The sequence below is a fragment of the Solanum dulcamara genome, chromosome 3, assembly GCF_947179165.1.
Source record: "Solanum dulcamara chromosome 3, daSolDulc1.2, whole genome shotgun sequence".
Classification (NCBI taxonomy): Eukaryota; Viridiplantae; Streptophyta; class Magnoliopsida; order Solanales; family Solanaceae; genus Solanum; species Solanum dulcamara.
The window spans coordinates 59,187,844-59,213,442 of NC_077239.1; the positions used below are offsets into that span (position 1 = coordinate 59,187,844).

Consider the following 25,599-nt stretch of genomic DNA (forward strand, 5'->3'; position numbering starts at 1 on the left):
TGAAGAGCAAACTGACGGACATAGCAATGTTGTTCGTCGCTTTTCTGAAAATGAAAAAAATAGAAAACAGCGACGGACTGCGTCGCTATGTTCTTCATGCTCAAAGCGATGTTGTCTGGCACTATTTTCAAAAATAATTTTTTAAAAAATAATACAAACAAGAGACAGATTGTGTCATTCATGGAGACGCAGTCCGTCGCTTTTTGAATAGCGACGGAAGTGACTGTGTCGATTTTCTGTCGATTTTGATAAAAAAAACGGCGCAGTTTGTCACTTTTTGACAGAATTTTGGTAGTGTAGGTAGATATGAAGTTATTCATGTATAAAATTAATATGATATTTAGTTGATAATTTAAAAATCCACATAACTAATATATAAATAAGTTATGAGGAAATCTAAGTCTAATTTTATATAGGTTAGAAATAGAATAACTAATTCTTACATAAAATAATATGTACTTACGCATAACTAATCCCTACCTTACCAAAATTTACTAAGAGAGTAAAATCAGTTTACAATTGACATCTAATTAATTTCCAAAGAAAATCTAAAAGGATTGACGGTATGTTTCCTTTCTTTTTATAGCAATAAATTGTTATCAGGCGGTATAATTGAAATAATTAATCAGCATTATTTCAGTTAATGTAATTAAGAAAATTTATACTGACTTTTATGTTTGCATTGTATAATAGCACATATGGAAAACAAAACAGTTGCATTGTTTCGTTAATGACTATTAAGATTGTTACGTCATTTGCGTAATGAGGTTACTTTCCCCCTTTTATTTTAGGGAAACTTACATAAACATACAATTTTAAGAAAATATTTATCATCTATAGCAATAAAAAAAATTTAAATACAGTTTTAATACATATTGCAGAGAACTATTTATAAAACATATATAATACAAGTTTTATAGATGGATAATACATTTATCACATACTTTAATAGACTTATAATACATTATGTCAGTTTTTTACTACACAAACATAATATATATTTTAAAACACTTATAATACATTTATATTGTATGCATAATTCACTTTTAATACAAGTGTCTATTTATCATAATATTGCTATGTATTGCTATAAATTGTAATAAATAAAAAATATCGCTAAAATCAGTAATTAATTTTTAAAAAGCACTCAATTAAGTAATTTTTCCTTTATTTTATTTTCTTGTTTATTATCAGATCCAGGCAATAGGCACAAATGAGTTGTGTATTGCTGTGCTGATTTAGAGTCCGTTTGGATGAGCTTAAAAAAATAACTTTTATGTATGAAGTGTTTTTAGAAATTTAAAGTGCTGAAAGTTATTTTTATAAAAAAACAGCTGAGTGTTTGGATAAAAGTGCTTAAATGAGGAAAATGACGTGAATTTTAGGGTTAAAAGAATAAAAAAGGTAGTTTGAGAATTTAGTTAAAATATAAGGGATATAAAAGTAATTTTCATGGTCAAAGAAAATGATTTTAAGCACTTAGAAAAAAAAGTTAGGAATCCTAATTTTTTCATTTTTGATTGACTTTAAGAACTTTATGACTTAAAGTTAACATTAGACAAACACGTCCAAAAGCTAAAATGAGGCTTTAAGCCCATCCAAATGAGCTCTTATAAATAAAAGTCCAAAATTTATGTATTTTTTTAAAAAGGTGATTTTTGGGTTATTTAATATATTTATTATTTATTATTTATAAAAAGGAAAAAGTAGTAGGAGGAAAATCCAAAAAATTAAGGAAAAAGATAAATAAGTAATCAATATATAATGCATTTAATAATGGTATTCAACTAATGTTATATAGGCTTGAAAATACCTTTGTATCTTGGGTTTTTCTACGATTTGACCGAACCTCTATAAATTATTATACCTTCAATTTTATTTCACTTGTCCAATATACTAAAAATAAGTTTTTTTTAAAAAAAAAAAATTGTCCACTTCAGCAAATTGAAAAATAATATTTTTTTTATCAATCTTACCCCTTTTTTTAAATAACCATTTTTATGTATATAATAATTGGAGTGCTACTAATTAAATTTCAAAGTTCAAATTGCAATAAATAAGAATAATATGATAAAATAAATACGTAATTAATATTTACTTCCTCCATTCTCCCTATTTATATAACACAATCAAACCTTGCTCTTCTCTTCACTGTAACTATCGGGAAGCAAGTAGTTTAAATATCAATTTTCAGAAGACAAATATATACATTGTGAGTGGGTGAAACAGAAATAAATTAAATTCTATTACATGATGAATTGAAAGATCAATTCATTATTGACTCTTGATTTTTTTTAATAAACGAATTATATTTTTGTCAATTCAAAAAGGAAAGAGATGGAAAATCTTTTCTTGGGCAACAACTTTCGTCCTTTCGATGGCAAACTTTGACGATGCCGCAATATTTGATGTGGTTTCCTTCATGATTTGCATTTTTACTCTCTTTTGAATCTTGATTAGTGATTTTTTTAATTTGTCAACATCTAAGAAGTACTTGCCAGTTTTTTTCCTGGTGCACAGGCAGTGAGAGATTAGAATCCAATATAATATGTATATAAGCTATATATGTGAATTTACGGGAATAGAAGAGGTGCAATGGTTCAGAACTGATGTGCATCCAAAATGAAACATTAAGAGGTGTCTTTTAAGGTGAGAACACAAGAGGTGTCTATTTTGTAATTTTAATTTGAGCACATAAATTGAAATAATAGGGGGGATATCTGAAATTAAAAAAAAATAGGTTTCTGGTCTCTAGAAAGCGCCATATCAGGGGTACATTTTAAGAAATCTTTAACGAAATGTTATTGTAAAATATTACTTTCAAATATGTTTAATCTATTTATGTACATTTTAAGAATGATATATTATTTTTGTCAATTGTTGTAAATAATGTATTATTTAAGTCAAAATTTTGAAGATACTTCCTAATTCCTCCTAAATATGCATAGCCACCCATGGTCAGTTACTTGATTTCTTGTTTCCTTTTATGTCTTTCCTCTCTTCAAATTGATTTGAATATTTATTATTCAGGCGTTGAATTAGATTAACTAATTGATGAGGATGCCACTGATTTCGAAAAGAAATTGTTAATTTCCCATGATGTGTGGTAGGCCGTGTTATCACAGACAAATTTGACAATTCTAAGTCCTTGAGTGATACAATGGCAAAGGCATGGAGACCAGCTAAGGATTTAGCAGTGAGAGAACTTGAAAATAATGTCTTTGTTTTTTAATTTCTCAACCAACATACACATGATCGAATTATTGAAAATGACTCACAAATTTTTATGTAGGACTTTGCTCTACTACACTCCCTCAATTTTGATCAGAGCCATCAACAGATAGAACACACCATGTTAGATACATGATTTCAAGTCCACAACTTAGTGAGGGTTTAAGATCTAAGGGATAATGAAAATATCATTGATAGTTTTAAATACTTTGATCTAAGAATTCATGATATGCTTTGAAAAGTCTACATGAAAATATGAGTGAACATTAACATCTGAAAACCACTTAAGTGATCAACGAAAATCTGATAGCCATGTGGTGGATGTGTACAAATGTAAGACCCCAAAAATTTGGAGTGTCCTAAACCAAGGAACAAAGGATGAAATCTCAGAAAAAGTGCAGGAACTGGCACCAGTGATGACCATGCAAGGCCATTACGGGAAGTGGTGATCACCACGGACCGTGGTGAGCAATCGTGGTAGAGATTCAGAAACTCAGACCTGCAGGAAGGGAACACGTCGAGGGACCACGGACTGTGGTGAGCACCACAAAACATAATGCCCTCCGTGGTGACCCCTCCCCTAAAGTCCTAGGAAACTTCCCAAGGCAAAGACTGCGTACGACTACCATGGGCCGTGGAGATCTTCACGGACCGTGGTGGGATTCGTGATAGTCATTCCTGCAAGTGCTCCTGCAGGGACTGCACCATTCTAAGTCTTTCTACATTCATTCACTCTCACTTACATTCTAAGAACTCAAATCCTAACTTCCCAAGTGCTCTCAAAGTCTTCTTCATCTTCAAGAAAGATTTTAAGGTTTCACTCCAAGAAGATTAAGCCTCCATTTCTTTTCAAGTTTTGCATTAAGGGTTTCATTCCCCAAGGTATGTGGGTCTCATTCATTGGTTCTTCCACACATGGAATCCAATTTTAAATGATGAAATATTATGGAGTTTTTACATGATGATTCCAAATGCATAGATTTTGGTTTATTTGAAGCTTACTTACCTATATTTATATATAATGACTCTCAATTTTATGGAATGGATGATTTGTCAAATCCCTTTATATGAAGACATGAAAGTAGCTTTAAAGTGTATTGGTGGGTTCTTTTAAGATGTTTTAATTGATGCATTTCCATCACTCTCATGCATGCTAGAATTGTTTTAAATGTATGTGAAGGTTGAATGAAGTGAACCCACCTAGTTTCATTATGTTGAAATGAAGATGAATTGAAAGTTTCTCCAAATGAAAGTTTATGAAAGCAAATGTTTATGATTAAATGGAGTCTTATGAAATGAAAGAATGATGAAATGATTAAGAAATGAAGTATTTCACTTGTGAAAGGCCAATTCTCACTTGTGTGATTCATACAAAAGGATTTAATGAGCTATTCCACCGAATGATGATTTGGTATCTAAAGTTGTATGGATGCTTATGTTATTATTGTATTTAAATGATATTCTATGGGATTTGACCTAACACTGAATGTGACATGTAGATGGGGACTCGACCTAAGGGGTCCTTAAGTAAAGTCTTATGTTGCATTAACTATGCGCCAACATAAGATTCCTTGTAGGCCATTTAGGCTAGCGGATCCACAAATATCCCTTAAAGTTATAATTAAAGAAATGATTAAAGTTAGCGGAGTTCTACCTGGCAAGTAGTCTCCCCGTGCCAACGTAAGGGGTTATGTTGGATTCCATGTAATAACTCGCATGATCTTAAATGTCGATTACGGTCGTCTTCCCACAAAATGAATGTTTCAAATGCTATGTACTTGATTGATTACTCACGCATTGCACTATGTTTCCTATCATATAAATGTTCTAATGTTTCCTAAATGTGCATGCATGCCTACATACTTAATACATTCAACGTACTAACACATACTCTTTTGCCTACATGATATCACCATGTAGGGACCGACGTTGCTTCACATTCACCTCCACGTGGCTAGTTTGATCGTTGAAGGCTATTACTACTTTGGTGAGTTCCCATGTTCCGGGAACAATACCCCTATTCTTTTCTAGCTTATGATTTGTATAAACGTTTGGATTTCCTTTTAATACTTGTTTCTTTATTATGATGGTGAGTTAGGGACATGTCTTAGCCCCCGCCAGGTCTAAAGATGTAGAGGTGTTGCTGGACAAGTAGAAGTTGTTCAATGTTGCTATTGACTCTTGTCAAGTGTGGTTTTCCCTTAGTCTCATTACTCCTTTCATTTCCGCTTATTATTGAATGTCATTGCCTATGAGAATCTAAATGTCATTCGCCGTGTCACGTCTAGGTCCTAGGTTTGGATCGTGACAATAAATCTCATTTAAGTACGAAAGATTGATATCATTTTGTTTCTTTTGTATTTTAATTGGTCATATAGACAAGTTCTATTGAAAACTAAATCATCTGAAAATTGATTAGTATGATTATTTTTTTATGGATTAAAACTGTGTTGAACGGTGACACAAATTCATAATTGGTATAGGCTGGATTAAGCGTGTGATATGATAAGGAAAGAGGTGATTATCAGTCGGATTTTTCAGAAGAATTGGGTATGAGAAAGGAAAACAAATCAAGAAATGAGAGAGAAAATAACGGAAAAAATGGAGAAGTGAGAGAAGGAGAAAAAAAAGAATACACAAAAAAGAAAGAAAATGACGTGCATTATGAGAATGAGAGCATTGTGAATGGAAAGGATTACAGAAATCTTAGATAATTATAACGGACGGATATGAATCTGGAAAATATATATACACACAAAGGATTTTAACGATGAGAAATTTGTGCCATTAGAGAAAAGAAGAAAACGTGACGCAATTGGCAAATTAATTCTTTTTTATGGATCAAAATACTTGTTTATGATGAGTTCTGATCTTAGATCCGTCTAATTTAATGAGTTCTTTAATATGAAATTGTGGTGGACTTGAAAATTCATGTACAATTTTGAAGTAAAGGACTGAGACCATCAATAAGTTCAACTAAATTTTTTTTTTGCAGGAGACTAAAGTTGACAAGGCTAAATTACAATAACTTTGTGATAATTTAGACTTTGAAGGTTTGAGTGTTATTGACTAGAAAGAATAGAGTGATGGCTTGGCCCCTTTATGGTGAGAGAAGAACACATGCTCAATCGATTCTCAAAAATATTTTATCGATGTGGAGGTGCACAGTGTGGGAATTCCTCACTTTTGATTATACATATTTATATGGCTGTGCCAAGACAAATTGTAGGAGAAAATCTTACTATCCTAGTACATTGCTAGAAATTTCAATGATATTCTGAGCTATGGAGATCAGATAGGAAATTCAACAACTGATTTGATAACTTGATGGCTTTCAACGAGCGGTTATAATTTATGTAAATTGCAGGACTTGAAGTATGTTAGAAATAAATTTATTCGGAAAAGGGAAGAGGTATGGAGAGGTGGATTTCAGAGAGAGGTTGGATAGAGCCCTTGCAATGACTAGTTGGTGTGTTATGTTCAACAGAGCTATGATGTACCATATGAAAACTGTCTCCGGTGACCATATGTCACTTCTTATAACCTTAGGTGTAAGCATCATTCGATATTCACTAGTGAAGTTTTGCTTTGAAAATTCATGATTTCCAAAAATTGATGTTAACAAGGCATTTGAGGAAGGTTGGAGACGGAAAAAGGGACAACATATTACCTCTTAGATTGAACTTGTGGGAGTTTTTTTTTTATAGTCCTGGAATCGTTAAAAAAGTAGAAGCAATAGTTCCAATCAAAGATAAGAAAATACAAGACACAGATGAACACATTCAGAGGTAGTAGAAATCTGAGTCATATTATATATTTCTTTTATAATAGTGTTAAATAGGAGTGGCCGAGCAAACATCCTTCATCGAAAAATTATACTTGCATAAGTTAAATGCTACTCAAAATGATTATATATCATACTCTAAACACTCTAAATGATTTTAGAAGCAGTGTGCGCAGATTGCTGGCCTTTAAACAGTTTTAAAGAGCTCCTATTTAAAGCTCATTATTAAGAAGAATAAATTGGTAACTCCTTTAATTGTATAAGGATAATTAATTACTTTCTAAATAATAATTTATAAATTTTTTATTTTTGAAATAGTTTAAAACAAACATTACATATCAAAATAATTCTTAATTAGAAACCTACAAACTAAAAATTTACAACAACAACAACAAGTCCAATATAGTTCCACCATGTGGGGTTTAGGGAGGGTAGAGTGTCTGCAGACCCATCCCACTTAAAAGGTAGGGCGGTTGTTTCCAAAAGACCCTCGGATGGGCCAATAGATTTAGTTTGTGTTTGCTCCTTGTCATCCCGGTTCTTCATCGGAGAGGCCAGGCTCATTGGCCATGGAAGTCCACCTTGGAGATGAAGAAACGGTCTAAGTTTGAGGGGTGAAGATTTTCAGATCCTTCTTGTTCTTTCCTATTCTATTTCAATTTAATTTTTTGTTATTTTGTTATATTTTTGTTTGGCTTTGGACACATTTTTGGGCCTGGATGAGCCTCCTATTTTGATTTTAATAAAGGGATAATCGGCTAAAGTAATTATCAAAAAAGTAGTCATCCAGTGTATATTCATGTATATTCAATGTATATTTCATGTATAAAATATATCATCATGTATATTCAGTGTATGACTCATATATAAGTAATCTATATTATATAGTCAGTGTATATTTTTTATGACTTTTTTTGCAAGCTATATTGTATAGTCACTGTATATTTCCTATGATTTTGACTATTTTTCATGTAAATAAAATATGACTATATTTGTTGTAAACTAATTAGTTTATGGTATATATTTAAAATTGTCCCTTTAATAAATGGCCTCATGACTAGTTTAATTATTTAAAAAATGGATTTAACTTTTACTTTCCTTTTATTTTCATTAAAATTTAAAGATAAATTTTAAAAGTAATTATGTAATTCAAAGTTCATAAGCAAATTCTATTTTTTTTTATAAAGTTGCAAATAGCGAACACAAAAAATACCTCGTTTAATTTTACTCTTCATTTTTCATGTCTTGTTATTATTATTGTTGTCACCGGAGATCAATGAAAGCTTGTAATGTAAAAGTGATTTCATTTCCTCTCTCTCTCTCTCTCTCTCTCTCTCTCTCTCTCTCTCTCTCTCTCATTCGCTCTCATTCGCTTCATATTAAATTAAACATACATTAAGGCTAAATATTATGTAGTTTGATTTTAATTTTTTTAATACATTTATTCATAAAAAATAATTATTAACATTACGTAGTTCAATTAAAAATTCCAGTGCACCCATTAGTCAGTTTTTAATGTAATAATTGAATACCCTTCGTGAAATTTCTAACTCCGCCATCGATGTTAAAGTTGCATATAAAATCCTTTTAAGGCGACAAGAAAATTATTTATCTATATATAATAGGAGAGGCAAAAGTGCCACAATTTTTGTCACAATTTCAAAATTTAAATTACAACTAATTAAATATTATCAATTCGAATTTTTTACTAAAAAAATAGACACAGGTCATAAACTGTAACGACCTATCCCCGTCGTTATGGATAGACCAATGAGAAAGAATTTTGGGCTAGAAAACTTCGAGTAGTAACTTCAGAAAAATTTAGCCTAGGCCAGACTTGGACGAATTCTGAGTCAGGTGAAGTGTAGGGTGACCTTGTGAATGGTGAGGGATCGAATCTCTAATTTGATTGTATAGGATGATACAAAGCATTTAAGGCTTCGCGAAATTGCATTAGGGCGAGTAAAACTCCCAAAATTGGACTTGACGTGAAGGGTATCTTTTAATAAGTCTTTGGAAGAGGGTGTGTTGCGAAATGGGGGCTTGGAGCACAAACTCTGAGCTCACTGTTTCAGCATATCCCATCAGAGCGGGGCCGCCAGAGCAGGATGGGTCCCGCCAGAATGGGGACAGTCACGATTTAAGTCGGAAAAAATCCCCAAAATGGTCTATTTCTGCAAAAATAGTTCCTAAAACGATAGGAGGTAATCTAAGGTGATTTTCATCAATATTTCATGAATTTCCATGCTTAAGGTAAGGATTTACTCCCTAAACTCATCATTTGATTTCTAATACTCATAAACTAGGATGGGTGATCATTGTAGGAGGGTTTTGGCCTGTGGGTAAGGGTGGAAAATAGCCCTAGGGTTGGACTAGGATCATGAGTTTGGCTTAGGATAAGAATTTTGTTAATTTTCTTGATAGTTAGGCCATTTTGTTGATCCTTTATACGTATTTACTATTTTTAGACCAAGAGCAAGCGGAACGAACCCAAAAAGGGAAAGGTCTTGCACTTTAAGGTTTTTGAAGCTCGAATTCGAGGTATGTGTGGGTTTTGTTACTGTATGTGTTTCATGTACTTGTTAAATTGCTTCATGATATGCATATATGTATATGAATAAGGGAACATGCTAGATTATATGTGAAATGATCAGCTGCTAGCCTGTTTTGTGATGAACCTGTTCTTGGTGATATAATGTTAAATACTGAATATAATTGTGGTTGTTTTTATATGCTAGGATCGGGTGTCACGTTCCGACATATATTTGGATTGGGTGTTATGTTCCGACACGAACCTTGGATCGGGTGTCACGTTCCGACACGAACCTTGGATCGGGTATCACATTTCGACACAATTAGGTGTTTGTAGGTCTCATGAGAGGTCCCTTATGTGAAGTTATATGAGTTGAGGTTAATGAACTGTGGTCTTGCTGAATATTGTTTGAGACGACACTAGTTTTGGCTATTTTGTATATATGTGTCTATTGTGTTGAGTTTACTTGTTCATGATCTGTTTACTGGCTAACTGTGTGATCTTACCAGCACACTTTTACTTTTGTATACTGATACTACACTTGCTCTGTCTTTTGTTGAGTACAGGACATATTTCAGCCGACTGCGGATAGACCTTACCTAGAGGAGTAGTTGTGTTTGAGTTCAAGGGTGAGCTGTTCTATCAAGCTGCCATGGATTCTGTCATTACTTTTAGTCCTTTTTCTTTTTTAGGACTTAGATGTTCAGACAATGGTTTATTCGTTACTGGTTTTCTATTTGGAGTTGTACCCCAATTCTAGACTTGTTTAGTTTTTAGAGTTTTGGTACGATGACTTTCAGTTCTTAGGATGTTTCCGCATTTTCAATTTGTTATTTAGATTATTTTCTGAGTTTATGGGGACTCAGTATTATTTCTTGATTTACTCTTGTTTCTGCAAATCTTTAATTGTTATATCTCTCAAGTATGTTAGCTTGGGTTGTAAAAATGGTTCTCCCCCTGAAGGGTTAGTGTGGGTGCAGTCACGATGGGTCAGGGTCGTGACAAAGTTGATATCAGAGCCTAGGTTCGTTGATCTCATAGTACCAAAACAAGTCTAATAGAGTCTTACAGAATGGTACGGAGATGTCTCTATTTTTTTTCGAGAGGCTACGAAATTTTAGGAAAAGTTTCATTATTTTCTTTCCTTCGTGCTATAACTTGATTTCAATTAATATCTGGTAATCCTAATTGTTATCTAACCTCTTTCACTCTCTTGTCTACAGATGTTTAACACATCTTATAATTGTGTACAACCCGTAGCTCCAGTGGAGCTAGAGGAAGAGCCCATTGTTGGAGGGCGAGGACGAGGTAGAGGAAAAAGAGTGAGACATGGCAGGGGAAAAGGGAGAGTAGCACCTGTTAGAGTGGAGGTTCCAATTGAGGAGGTGCCAGTAGGAAAGGCCCCTTCTGCTTTCCAGAATGAATTAGAGGGAGATGTAGAGGTTGGAGAAAAAGAGGAGAATGCTGAACAGGAGAAAGACACCTAGACTAGGGCTACTGGTATTCTCCCTCTAGACCCCATACTAGCTCAGCAGATCATAACTTTCTTGAGTGGGTTAGCTGGCACTGGAGCCATTTCCACCATGCCCACATCACCATCTCTTGTTGCTCGTCCTTTTTCTACAGTAGCTCAACTAGCAGATGAGGTGGTAGGCACTGATGCCTTCTTCAAAACACTCATGGGTGTAGTGATGACCAGTACTGAGCATGACATGGTCACCAAGTTCCTAAAGCTCAAACATCCAGTATTCCATGGCACTGAAAATGAGGATGCCTATGAGTTTATCCTTGGCTACTACGAGAGGTTGCACAAACTAGGTATAGTGCACCTGCATGGAGTGGAATTTGTGATATTTCAGTTGTAAGGTGAGGTCAAACAGTGGTGGAGGTCTTATGTACAGTGTCATTCGTCGGTGTTGCCCCCACTTACATGGGTTCAGTTTCATGCCCTGTTCCTAGAAAAGTATGTGCCTCGTACTTTGAGGGACCAAAAAAAGGATGAGTTTATGGTACTAGAGCAGGGAGGGTTATCAATGGCTATTTATAAGGCCAAGTTTCATGCATTGTCCAAGTATGCTATTCAGTTGGTCATTACGGAGGAAGAGAGGATCAGGTTGTTTGTGAAGGGGTTGAACCCCGAATTGCAGGTGCTGCCAGTTCATATGACTTTGTCAGACAGGAGCTTCAATGAAGTAACTGACTTTGTGAAAAAGGTGGAAGGTGTGAAAAGGTAGAAAGAGTGAGAAAGATGGGTAGACCAAAGCCTTGTCTAAGAAGCCTAAGAGCACTTCTAGAGATCTATTCTAGAGGGTTAGGCAGACCGGTAATTGCAGCTCAGCCAATTCAGTCAGCGCTGCCCTTTTCTACTGGCAGTTTTTCAAGTACTCCACCACAACATCCGGCCTATGAGGGTCTAGAAACATCAATCCCAGGTAGCCTCCCATCTTTTGGTCGTTGTTGTTTTAACTGTGGAGAGTCGGTACATATACGGAGGGAGTGTCCTCACTCCCGCGGGACAGTTTCAGTACTCTAGCAGGCTAGAGCAGTAGTACCGGCAACTGGGAGAAGTAATGGAAGAGGACGTCCACAGGGTGGACGAAGAGGAAATCCAAGATGCCGTAGAGGCTGAGGTAGTGATAGTGCAGGTCGAGGAGCAGCCCAGCCAGGAAGAAAGGTAGCCCTTCAAGATGATCGGGCTCAGTTTTATGCATTTCCAAGCAAGACCGAGGTAGAGGCATTTGACGCAGTATTCACATGTACTATTCTTTTCTGTGACCAGATGGCTACTATTTTTTTATCCAAGTTCTACTTATTCTTATGTGTTTGTGAAATATGCCTTGGGTTTTGATGCACTATGTGATATACTAGATGCCCCTATTCATTTTTCTACCCCTGTTAGAGAGTCAGTCATAGTCACTCATGTTTATCGTTCTTGTTATGTCGTGTTTATGGGATATCAAACTTAGGTTGACTTAGTGATTTTAGACATGACATATTTTGATGTGACCTTAGGCATGACTTGGTTGTCCCCCTATTTGTTGTACTTAATTACAATGCAAAAATTGTGGCTCTAGATATCCCAGGAAGGGAAAGGTTAGAGTAGGAAGAGGTGTACAAGCTAAGTCAACTAAGGTCATATCTTTTCTTTAGGCTAGAAAATGGTAGTGCAGGGTTGTTTGGCCTATTTGGACTATATTCGAAATGTGGATGTAGAGGCTCCTTCTATATAGTGTATCCCAGTAGTGTGTGAGTTTTCAGAAGTGTTCCCTTCAGACTTTCCTGGTATGCCTCCTGACCGAGGTATAGATTTCTCATTAACTTGGATCTAGGTACTCATCCAATTTCCATTCTTCCCTACCGTATGGCTCCGGTAGAGTTGAGAGAGCTTAAAGCTCAAATTTGAAAGCTTCTTGATAAGGGATTTATTCATCCCAGTACTTCCCCTTGGGGTATTCTAGTGTTGTTTATCAAGAAAAAAGATGGTAATATGAGAATGTGCATTGACTATCGATAACTGAATAAGATCACCATCAGAAATAAATACCCTTTGCCTCATATTGGTGACCTTTTTGATCAGTTGTAAGGTCCCTCAATCTTCTCAAAGATTGATCCCAAGTTTGGGTACCATCAGTTGAAAATTATGCTTGAAAATGTGCCAAAAATAGCTTTTAGAATCAAGTATGGGCACTATAAATTTTTAGTGATGTCTTTTAGTTGACCAATGCACCTGCAGCCTTCATGAGTTTGATGAATGGGTGTTCAAGCCGTTCCTGGATTCGTTTGTGATCGTGTATTCAAAAAGTGAACAGGAGCATGCAGACCATCTCCAAATTGTCTTAGGTGTTTTGGGAAGATAAAAATTGTATGCAAAATTATCTAAGTCGAAATTCTAGCTGCCTTCAATTGCCTTTTTAGTCCATATTGTTTTAAAGGAGGGGTAATGACAGACCTGCAAAAGATTGATGTAGTTAAGAACTGGGCTCAGCCTAGTTTCGTGACCGAGGTTAGAAATTTTATGAGACTGGACAGTTATTATCGCCGGTTCATGAAGAACTTCGCTTCTATTGCTACTCACTTATCCAGGCTTACTAAAAAGGAGGTGACATTTAAGTGGACTAACAAGTGTGAAGAGAGCTTCCGAAAGCTGAAAACTCTAACCATAACACTAATTTTGACCCTGTCGGTCGAAGGTAAAGACTTTATTATTTATTGTAATGCTTCACATTCAGGTTTGAGTGATGTGTTGATGCAGAATAAGAATGTTGTAGCTTATGCTTCGGGATAGTTGAAGGTGCACGAGAGGAACTACTCGACTCATGACTTGGAGTTGGTAGCGATAGTGTTTGCACTGAAAATATGGAGGCATTATCTGTATGGTATCAAATGTAAGGTGCTTACTGATTATCGCAGCTTACAACATGTGTTCACACAGATGGACTTGAATTTGAGACAGCACAGGTGGATGGAGTTACTTAAAGACTGATGTCACCATCCAGTACCATCCAGATAAGACTAATGTTGTAGCAGACACATTAAGCCAAAAACCGATTAGCATGGACAGTCTAGCCTGTTTAGGAGCTTTAAGTGGCCCCTGTCTAGACAAATTTAGGCCTTAGAGGCCAGGTTCATGAGTCTAGGCATCTTAGAGAAAGGTGGGATAATGGACGATGTTGATTTAAGGCCCACTTTTGTACAAGATATCAAGGCCAAGCAGTTTGAAGATGTTAACTTAAATAAAATTATAGGAAAGGTGTTGATGGGAAAGGCTCAAGATTTAACACTTGATGTACGTGGAGTGCTCCACTTTAGGGGAAGGATTTGTGTTCCCTAGGTAGATGACTTAATTTAGAAAATTTTGTCTGAATCTTATTGTTCGCGATACTCTATTCACCCTGGATTTACTAAGATATATCAAGACTTCAAACGTCTATACTGGTGGCCAGATATGAAGAAAGACATAGTTGAATATGTAGCTAAGGGTCAAAATTGAAAACAGGTGAAATATGAGCACCAAAGACCGACATGTTTACTACAAGAATGCCCATTCCTAAATGGAAGTGGGAGAGAATAGCCATGGACTTTGTGATGGGACTTCCCAAGACTTTGAGAAAGTATGACTCCATTTGGGTGGTGATTTACCGGTTGACAAAGTCAACATACTTCATTCCGATTAGAGTGGACTACAATGCACAACAATAGTAAGGTTGCACGAGGTGACCCTTTCTATCATTTCACACCATGGTACACAGTTCACCTCTAAATTTTGGGAAAGTTGCATGAAGAGTTGAGCACTCAACTCACTTTTAGTATAACTTTTCATCTACAGATAGATGGACAATCAGAGAGGACTATCCAAGTGTTGTAAGATATGTTGAGGGCATGTGTGATTGACTTTGGGGGACATTGGGACAAATTCTTGCTTTTGTGTGAGTTTTCCTACAATAATATTTACCACTCCAGCATTGAGATGACACCATTCGAAGCCCTTTATGAGAAGGGGTGTCAGTCTCTCATAGGGTGGTTTGAAGCTGGAGAAATGGATCCATTGGGGGTAGACTTAATGAGGTATGCTCAATAAGGTAAGGAGCATCCAAGCTAAGCATCTAGTAGCTTAAAAGTCATTAAAAAGTATGTTGATTGTAAGGTGAGGGACATGACATTCGAAGCTAGTGAAAAGGTGCTTTAAAAGTGCCACTCATTAAAAGGGTAATGAGCTTTGGTACGAATGGCAAACTCATTTCCCACTATATTGGGCCTTTTGAAATTCTTGACTATGTAGGACCAGAAGCGTACAAATTAGCCTTGCCACCTAACTCGTCTGGGTACACCCGGTGTTCCATGTATCAATGCTGAAAAAGTACCATGGAGTTGGGTACTACATCATTAAATGGGACTCATTGTTGTTAGACAAGGACCTTCAGTATGAGGAAGAGCCAGTTACAATCCTTGATCGTGATGTCTGAAAGTTAAGGACTAAGGAGATCAATATGGTTAAATTACAAAGGAAAGATCGTTTGGTGGAGAAAGCTACTTAGGAGACTGAGAAGGAAATGTGAGACATGTATCCTCAATTGTTCGTCGAAATAGGTACTACTCTATCTCTAGTTTAGCCCTATTTTCCTTAGATAGTCACTCAAGAAAGAGTGATGCGTAAATTGGTATCTATTGTAATGACCTATCCCCATCGTTATGGATAGGCCAATGGGAAGGATTATGGGTCAGAAAACTTTGGGTAGTAACTTCGGAAAAATTTAGCAGACTTGGATGAATTCTAAGTTAGGTGAAGTCTAGGGTGACCTTGTAAATGGTGAGGGATCGAATCTTTAATTTGATTGGATAAGCTGATAGACAAGATGATATAGAGCATTTAAGGCTTTGCGGAATTGCATTCAAGCAAGTAAAACTCTCGAAATTGAACTTGGCGTGAAGAGTATCTTTTAATAAGTCTTTGGTAGGGGGTATGCTGTAAAATGGAGACTTGGAGCACAAACTCCGAGCTCACTGCTTTCACATATCCCGCCAGAGTGGGATTATTCCCACTATAGCTGTAAGAGTGGGATGGGTCCCTCTAGAGCGGGACAGTCGCTACTTAAGTCAGAAAAAATCCCGGAAATGGTCTATTTTTGCAAAAACAATTCCTAAAATGATAGGAGGCGATCTACGCCACTTTTCATCAATTTTTCATGGATTTGTACGCTTAAGGTGAGAATTTTACTCCCTAAACTCATCCTTTGATTACTAATACTCATAAACTAGGATGGGTGATCATTGTGGGAACGTTTTGGCCTGTGGGTAAGGGTGGAAAATAGTCTTAGGGTGGGATTAGGATTATGAGTTTGGCTCAGGATGAGAATTGTGTTAGTTTTTTTCATAGTTAGGCCATTTTGTTGATCCTTTATATGTACTTACTATTTTTATACCAAGAGCAAGCGAAACAAACCCGAAAAAAGAAAGGTCTTACACTTTAAGGTTGTTGAAGCTCGAATTCAAGGTAGCTGATAGTTTTGCTCCTGTATGTGTTTCATGTACTTGTTAAATTATTTCATGATATGCATATGTGTATATAAATAGGGGAACATGCTAGATTATTTATGACATGATCACCTACTGGGCTATTTTGTGATAAACTTATTCTTGGTGATATAATGTTGAATGTTGAATATAATAGTGGCTGTTTTTATATGGTGGGATCGAGTGTCACATTTAGACTCATAAATTAGATCGGGTGTCATGTTCTGAAATATATTTGGATCGGGTGTCATGTTCCAACACGAATTTTGGATCGGGTGTCACATTTTGACATAAGTTGAGTATTTGTAGGTCCCATGGGAAGACCCTTATGTGAAGTTATATGAGTTTAGATGATTGTACTACGGTCTTGCTTTATATTGTTTGAGATGACACTAGTTTTAGCTATTCTATATATATGTTCCTGTTGTGTTGAGTTTACTTGTCTATGATCTGCTTACTGGCTAACCACGTGATCCTACCAGTACACTATTGCTTTTGTGCACTGATACTACACTTGCTCTGTCTTATGTTGAGTACAGGGCATATTCAATTGGATGCGGAGAGACCTTGCCTAGAGGAGTAGTTGTGTTCGAGTTCAAGAGTGAGTTGTTCTATCAGGCTGCCATGGACTCTATCGTTATTTCTAGTCCTTTTTTCTTTTTCAGGACTTAGATGTTCAGAGAATTGTTTATTCGTTACTGGTTTTCTATTTGGAGTTGCACCCCCGTTCTTGACTTGTTTAGTTTTATAGTTTTGGTATGATGACTTTCAGTTTCTAGGATGTTTCCGCATTTTTAGTTTGTTGTTTGGATTATTTTCTGAGTTTATGGGGACTCAGTATTATTTCTTGATTTACTCCTGCTTCCGTAAATCTTTAACTATTACATCTCACAAGTGTGTTAGCTTGGGCTATAAAAACGGTTCTCCTACTGAAGGGTTAGTGTGGGTGTCAGTCACGGCGGGTCGGGGTCGTGACATAAACTAAGACAAATAATGACAAATGTCAGCATCCAAAAAATCAAATAGTTTAAAAATTATTAAAACGGGACAACACCACAAATATTCTCTAAATTTCATATTTTAAAAAAAAATTCAATATTTCAATGTATTCAATATTAAAAATCATTTTTTTTTGTTTTAAGCTAATAAATTCTTGGAATTATGCTTCTTTTTTTTAAATCTATTTTTTTAATTAAAAAATAAAAATTAAACCACAAATTTGAATTATCTGTTTTAAAATTAAAAAAAATAAGAAAATTAAATTATTTATTTAATAAAACATGGATATAAAAATTGAGAAACCAACTATTGACGATGGGACATTTTATTAACTAGAGTAATTAAAGTTTCATTTTAATTTTGAATTTGAGTTTATCAACATATGTCATCAACAAGCTAAATCACATTTTAGAAAACTAGGAACTTGTCACGATCCGATCTAAGGCCTAGTCGTAACACGACGATCGAAACCCAAAAGGGATCCAACCAAGCCTGTTGTACATATCATAAGCATATATAAGATAAAATATAAGGGCGGAAACATCATAAGAGAATCTAAAACATGAATAGAAATCTGTAAATGTCTTATGACAACATAGACTCGAACATATATCCAACTAGATGCCTCTAAACATGAGTATGGGCGGGGGCTAAGAAATGTCCCTAGCTCACCCTCAATATACAACGTAAACAAAAGTCTTTTGAAAAAAAAACAGTAACCAACTTGAAAACTAGTCCTCGATCAATGAGGACTCACCACAACACAGTCAGATAGAGAACGCCTACTAGTTACGTGGACGATTAGGATCTTCAGCCTCAACCCTTATATTATGAGATAATATAGGCAAAAAGTATACATTAGTACGTTAGAATGTACTAAGTATGTAGGCGTGACATACAACGTAAATCATGGAATGCAAAGGTCAAGTAAAACACATGCTAAGATGGAATAAGTAAAGTCATGAGAAAATCATACTGACCAAAGCATTTAAAAGCATCAATTTAAAATCATAACATACTTAAGAGATCATACATATGTGGGATAGAAACCATAACCGACAATAAGACCATGTGAGCTATAACATGGAATCCCGTTGTCTCTCCATACAACGAAAAAAAGGAGAATCTACTTGCCAAGGTAAACTCTACCCTGCTAGGCGGGTCATACATACGCTATATATGGATCCAATAGTTAAGCCATGAAGGCAACCTATGGTGGTACGTATTTTATGGGACATGAGGTTGTTACTAAGGCTTTTGGTAGGGCCCCCACCTCAAGTCCACTTGGTGCTAAGTCAAATCCCACGGAATGCATACATAGCATAGAAATCATAATTACATAGATCATAGTCATGATCGTAGGTTTGAAATCATAGAGTAGCTCCTTTTCATAACATACTTGTAATGTGAGAATTATCCTTTCATCATTACAATCATATTTGCATAATTCACATTGTTAAGACTTAGGTCACCACATATGGCCCTAAGTCACCTTACTTTATAACTTGCATGAACTGCATACTTTGAACTAAGAGTAAAACTCAATTGCATAATCAATTGACTTTGAAAATCATGTAATTCACTTGAAAACATGTATGATCATAAACTTTATATCATCCCATACATAATTCATATAAATAATATCCTTTGGAAGTATAATTCAAAATACTCATAATTTACATCATGAACCCTAAAGATCAAAATATGAGAATTCATGGAAAACTCTTAAATTCAATGCAATAACCATCAATTTATATCAAAATAGACTTATGATCATACTTTAAATTATAATTCATGTAATAGGAATAGAGATCATAAAACCCATAAAATACCATACTTTAATTTGATAGAAAACCTTGAGAAATTGATTGGGCTTCATGGATGAAAGGATCCATGAATCAATACCCACATACCTTAAGTGAAAACACCAAATAATTTGAAGAACTTGAGAGTTTGATTGGAGAAATTGAGTAGATTGTTTAAATTTTTCAATGGAAACCCTTGAGAGCCTTTTTGTAGAGAGAGAAATATTTGATAGATGAATTGTAGAAGAATGAATAGAATTAGGGGTTTAAGTGAATTTATAGAGTCAGATTAGGCTCTAAAAACGTCTAGGTTTATTGACTAATAATTTGGGAAAGGTCTAAAACGTCCTTCAAAAAAAACTTAACTTTGCCAGAAAACTCTCATAGGTCCGCGACGCGGACCTGTGGCGGATCCTACTGTTTTGTGAATTTCTTCAAAAATCTATCTTCCGATATATGGGTCCTAAAAATCCACCGAGACCATTTTCCCGCAGGTTTTGATCCCCTGATTGATATTTCGAACTCGGATTTTCCAAAAAGATTAAGGATAATGCATTAAATGAGTGATCTATTCCCAAGGCATTTCTTAAGGCATTTGTGAGCATTTTGAGTGGTGTTACATAACTTCACAAATATTTATTTAAAAAACACTCTGAATTAAGAAAACTCCTGATTGGTAAGCAATAGCTATTCAATGTTACAAAAATAGAATTTTTATTAGAGGTGTACAACGGATAAGTTAAGTAGTGATTAAAGTTGTTAATTATTTAATTAATTCATATTTATTGAAGCAAATTTTATATCAATAATTAAGAATTAAGAAATTATTTGGAAAGAAAAAACTCCTTTTTTTTTAATTTAGAATTAAAATTTGAATAGATAAGTAACTAACCTTATCCAGTACTTAATTCCATAACCCACGTCTTCATGAAAAAAACTCCAATCCACTTTTTCTTTAAAATTCATTATTTTTAGAATTTCTACTATCACCCACTATTATCGTTTAACATGTATTTTTATTGAAAATTACATGATTAGTATCATGGTTGAAGCGCTAAAGATGGACAAAGAAAATCTGCTCATCAATGGAGTGAATACACCTCCACTTAATACCATGCTTTACGCAAGAAGGTGAAACAATATCCGATTTTCGCTCTAATTGACACTCTACACTTGAGGTATTAATATTTTTGGCTTTAAATCTTAGTAATTTTATAGGAAACATTTTTGAATAAGATATACACTATACGAAACTATAAGAAGAAGAAGAAAAATCTACTACAACAAAAAATCTTCTTATTTATAATGGTTATCACCTAAATTTGTTACTAATGAAGTCACTTATACATATAGATATTATGTATTTCTTTGATCTTTTTTAAATTCTTTATCGCTTTAATTGTAGTGATCTATCTACAATAATTATTTATTAATTCTTTGTTTTTGAATTATACATTTGTATATGTACATATACTTAAGTAAATATATTAATATATTTATTTTGATAAGAAATAATTTAAAATTCAAATTGAACTTTTTTAAAAAAATGATTAATTGTCCTATATTAATTGCATATTAACAAAAAGCTTGGAGTTATATATATAATAGGAGAGCTGATAGTCAATAAAACGTCAACATATACGTTGGCTTATTCAATTATGTATGCGAATATAAATATTCTTAAATAAATATGTTAATATATTAATTTTGATAAGAAATAATTTAAATTCAAATTTAATTTATTTTAAAAATGGTTAACTGCCCCTACATTAAATACATATTAAGAAAAAACTTCAAAAGATTTGGAGTTATATATATAATAGAAGAGGTGATTATCAATAAACCGTTGGGTTATTCACTTATATATGAATAGAACATATTCTTAAGTAAATATATTAATATATTAATTTTGATAAGAACTAATATAAAATTTAAATTTAACTTTTTTAAAAAAATAGTTAACTGCCCCTATAATAACTGCACATTAAGAAAAAAGCTTGAAGAGATTTGGAGTTTAGAAGTAGTTTTTTTTGTTTTTTTTTTTATAAAAAGCAAATGAAAGAACAAAAACAAATAAAATATAAAAAAAAATCAATACCCAAGGCTAAAATTTGTTGTATCAACGTACTTAAATTTGACTAAAAGAGTTTCAGTTCAAAAACTAAAGAAGAAAATTTTCTCCACGTGTGTTTGCAGCCCATTTGTTAAGTGATTTTAACATTTTAAAAACATACAGACCACCATCCAACTGCTTCCACTTTTTTTAATTCAAAAGCATATTATATATTATTGACCCTCCACAACGCAAATTAGCTATCGAGTTTCTTTGAATTTCAAATATTTTTTGAAATAATTAGCTTTTATAAAAACAAAGATATTTTCATGTTATTCTTAACTATTTATTTTTTTTTTATAAATTTTAGTATAATATAAATATTTCTATAAACTATATCTTTGATTATTATTTATATAGTTATTCGAAAATTATCTCAAAAAGATTTCATTTTTAACTTAATACAATGTTAGTTAGGTTAGTTTAATTATAGTTTGCAATGTGAAAATTTTAGTTTTTTCTAAAAAAAATAATAAAAAATCCCCAATCTCCACATAAAAAATTGCAAGAAATTTTAAAGTTTTTGGAGCTTATATAAAGACTCATATTCTTATTAAGAAGGGAGAAAAAGTGGAGGTTTTTTTAACCACCCCAAAGTTAGAAATTTTCTTAACTTGGCTAGGATTTTGGACTCTTGTCCCAGCCTAAAAGTTGTGAAAATTTCTAGCTTTCAATCTATATTTTTCTTCAAGAAAAATTAGAGATTGAAGTTAAAATTTAGGCTAAGAACAGTGTTCTTATAATGTCGAACCCACAAAGGTTCGAGTCTAAATTTTTAATCTTTTTTTTTGTAGATTGGAGTTCCATCAAGCTCTTGGATGGTGGTGAAGTTGTCTTCCGCTCATCATCTTCAGTCTTGTTGTCCGGAAAGAGGTAAAATCTTTTCTCAGCTTTATTTTATTTAATTATTTCATATTTTATATTTAGTTGATTCGTAGTCTTATTTTTTTTTAGTTAGCATGTATTAAGAATAATTAGATTAATGGTAGAAATTTTTTATAGTTAGCATGTATTAGAATTAATTAGCTATCATGTGTTAGGATTATTTCATGAAAGATCTTAGTTTTGTTCATTATTTTTCTAAATAGTTTTCTTTGACAATATATATTTTCATGTTTTTAATTTCTTCTTTTAACATGATTTAGATAACAAAAATATGCTTAAAGTTATTATTCAATTAGAATTTTCATGGCCTAATTGATTTAATTCTTTCTTTAAAATTTGAGCTAGTATAGCGTATATATTAAATCCGTGTTCTTTAGTTACTTGAATCTATTTCTTCTTTCCTTTCCTTTGTCCACATATATGCATGTTGTTAGTCACTTCTAGGATCCTCATCAATTTGATAACTTAAAATATCATGATATGTTCCTTGGTTTAGCTTAAAATAAGTAAATGCTCATGTAATTTTATTTTGGTGCATGTGATATAAATTCGAGTCCATCTTTGGAACTCATTGTTGCATATCGTTGAGTTTTGAGTCTCCCATCATCTGGTTTGAATTGCTGGAAAGTTGATAAATTGAAAAGAAGGTAATATTCATGATTTATATATTGATATTGGCCTGTATACATGGAATACAGGTGAAAAACAATATTGTATACACTGATATACAGCCTAATATACAGTAATATACAATAGATACAGGGAACAAACAGGTGGTATACTGTGTGTATATAGTTTGATATACAGAAATAAAATTATATACAGTATATATATATATATTACGATATACAGTGTGTATACAACTGCGATATACAATGAAATTGTGCTTAAGATTCAAAACGCAGATGACTCAACAGCTTAATCCAGGCGTACAAAAACTAAGTGTCGGGTAATATTTTCATGTGTTATTTATTGTTTATTTATATTAATTAAGGTTGTAATAATTTATTTACTTATGTTATTTATGTTTGTTTAGCCAGACCCACGTTGTAGGATTTCACTGGATTGTTATTGTTGTATTATTTATGCTTGTTTAGATATTAATTTTAATTTGTTTTAACTTAATTAGATTTCCCTAAAGATAAACCAATTCATGTTAATTTACTCTTTAGATGATTTTCTACTTTTACTTAGGCATTTGATAAACTTTATTTTTTAAATATATGTATATTATTTTCAAAATTTAAGTTTGATCATTTTTTTCAAAAAATAATTGTAAAGTCTTCGTTTTCTTTTAAATTAATATTTTTAAAAGAGATCGAATCTCCTGTCGTTCCTCAGTAGCTCAGTGGTAGAGCGGTCGGCTGTTAATCGATTGGTCGTAGGTTCGAATCCTACTTGGGGAGATTTGATTGATTCTGAATTCTTTAATTCAGAATAAAGAGGCTCGCTTTGCCCGTTAAGAGTAGGTAACCCGTTCCCTGTCTTTATTTCTATTGTATTCTATCTCATCGTATCACATTCTGTTCTACGAGATTAGAAAATCACCATCAATACCTCGGTCTAGGTCCGAGATAATCCTTTTTTCCATAGCCCTAGGGCTATTTACAACTAGCCAAATACTCTTCCTATTTCTAACCATCGGAAAGATTCATCCTAGATTATTCCAGTAAATAGCAGAATTGTGGTATGCCCTAGGAGACACACATGCTACAATGGCCGGGACAAAGGGTCGCGAAGTCAAATAATTTTCAAATCGTCAGATAACCGCGTGTTAGCGGCCACTTTGAATGCTTAACATATTCTCAAAGTGGAAATAAGAACCTCGTACCTTTTTGTCTGAATTTTTAAGACTTGAGTCTATTAGGGTTTTTTAAATTAAGTTTTCTTAATTTCTTTAAAAAAACTAAGTGGCGACTCCTCTTTTCTAAAATTGATTTTTTCTCTATAAAGTTGAAATTAATTTTAAATCGTCTTTTTCAGACATAACATATATATTAATTAAACCGCAAAAAGTGGGAGGGTATCACCTCCCATAATAGAGTAGTCATTACAAACTTGGCCTAATGATTGACCATCTGAAATATTATTTTCCATACAAATCTTCCTACAAAAAGTAGTTCCTACAATGTCATCCCATACATGCTTTTTCACAACAACAGGTGGGACTATCAACAATACTTCCTCTTCCAATTCACTTGACTTTGTTCTCTCCTTGTTCAAGCTGTCCGCCACTCTATTTTGTTCCTTGAAGATGTGGGTCATAGTTGCAATCCCCAGCTTCTGAATCAAGGATCCACACTTAAGTATAATGTTAGTATACAGGGGGTTATCATAATTTAGCATTTTGATTACCTTTGTAAAATCGATGTTGATTTCAAGAGGTTTGAGGTTTTTTGTGCTAGCTATTCTGAGGCCCTTGTGAAGGGCTTGTAGTTCTGCAAGGATTGGGTTACTGTGGGCAACTTTCTGCATGAAGCCAATGCTCCAATCTCCTCAATGGTACCTGATTACATCACCTATCCCCGCCCCATCCCCCCTATATTGGTAGAGCTTATGATGGCACCCTCTGTATTAAGCATGTAGTGACCAGTTGCAAGCACATTCCATTTTACCTGTATGGAGATTGGTATTGGTTTTGGGGGCTTCCCCTGTTTGATAATGCGGGAGTATTCTAAGGCGTGGTTCATGACTTTGGGAAAGGATATGTTCTCTTATTTTTGGTTGAATACATTCGCATTCCTTTGGATCCAAATGTTCTAAAAGCACAGAAGTAGCATGGTATCCCAGTTAATGGTATTGTTCAAGAATTTTCCTTTGCTTTCTTTTCAACTAGTTTCCAGTTATCACAAATGATGTTATGGATATTTGGAGTCCAAGGATGGGTGATGATGGAAATCACATCTTTCCAGAACTTACCGGCATTTGAGTATGTGAAGAAAATATGATTTATGTCCTTAGGCATGAGGTTGCAGTAGGTACAGGTGGGATTTATGGGAATTCCAATTTTGTGAAGATAGTTGTTGGTGGGGAGTATGCCATGATCGAATAGACAAAGAAAGGTTTTTAACTTGTTTGGACCAGTGGTTTCCCAAATCCATTTGAAGTTTTTATGGGTAGTGGTAGGCTTTTTCATTGAAGAGTTATGGAGAAGAGTATAGGCTGATTTGGTGGTGAATTCTCCCCTAGTGGTGGGATTCCAACCTAGCTTGTCACTGGTTTTCCATTCATCGTGTAG

The 25,599-nt window shown here is 34.0% G+C and overlaps 1 non-coding gene across 1 annotated transcript; it reads left to right on the top strand.

Moving 5' to 3' along the window:
• Positions 1 to 23,695: 23,695 nt before the first annotated feature.
• TRNAN-GUU (transfer RNA asparagine (anticodon GUU)) lies at positions 23,696 to 23,767 on the top strand. The gene has a single exon. It is a non-coding gene; the product is annotated as a tRNA-Asn (tRNA).
• The last annotated feature ends 1,832 nt before the right edge of the window (positions 23,768 to 25,599 follow it).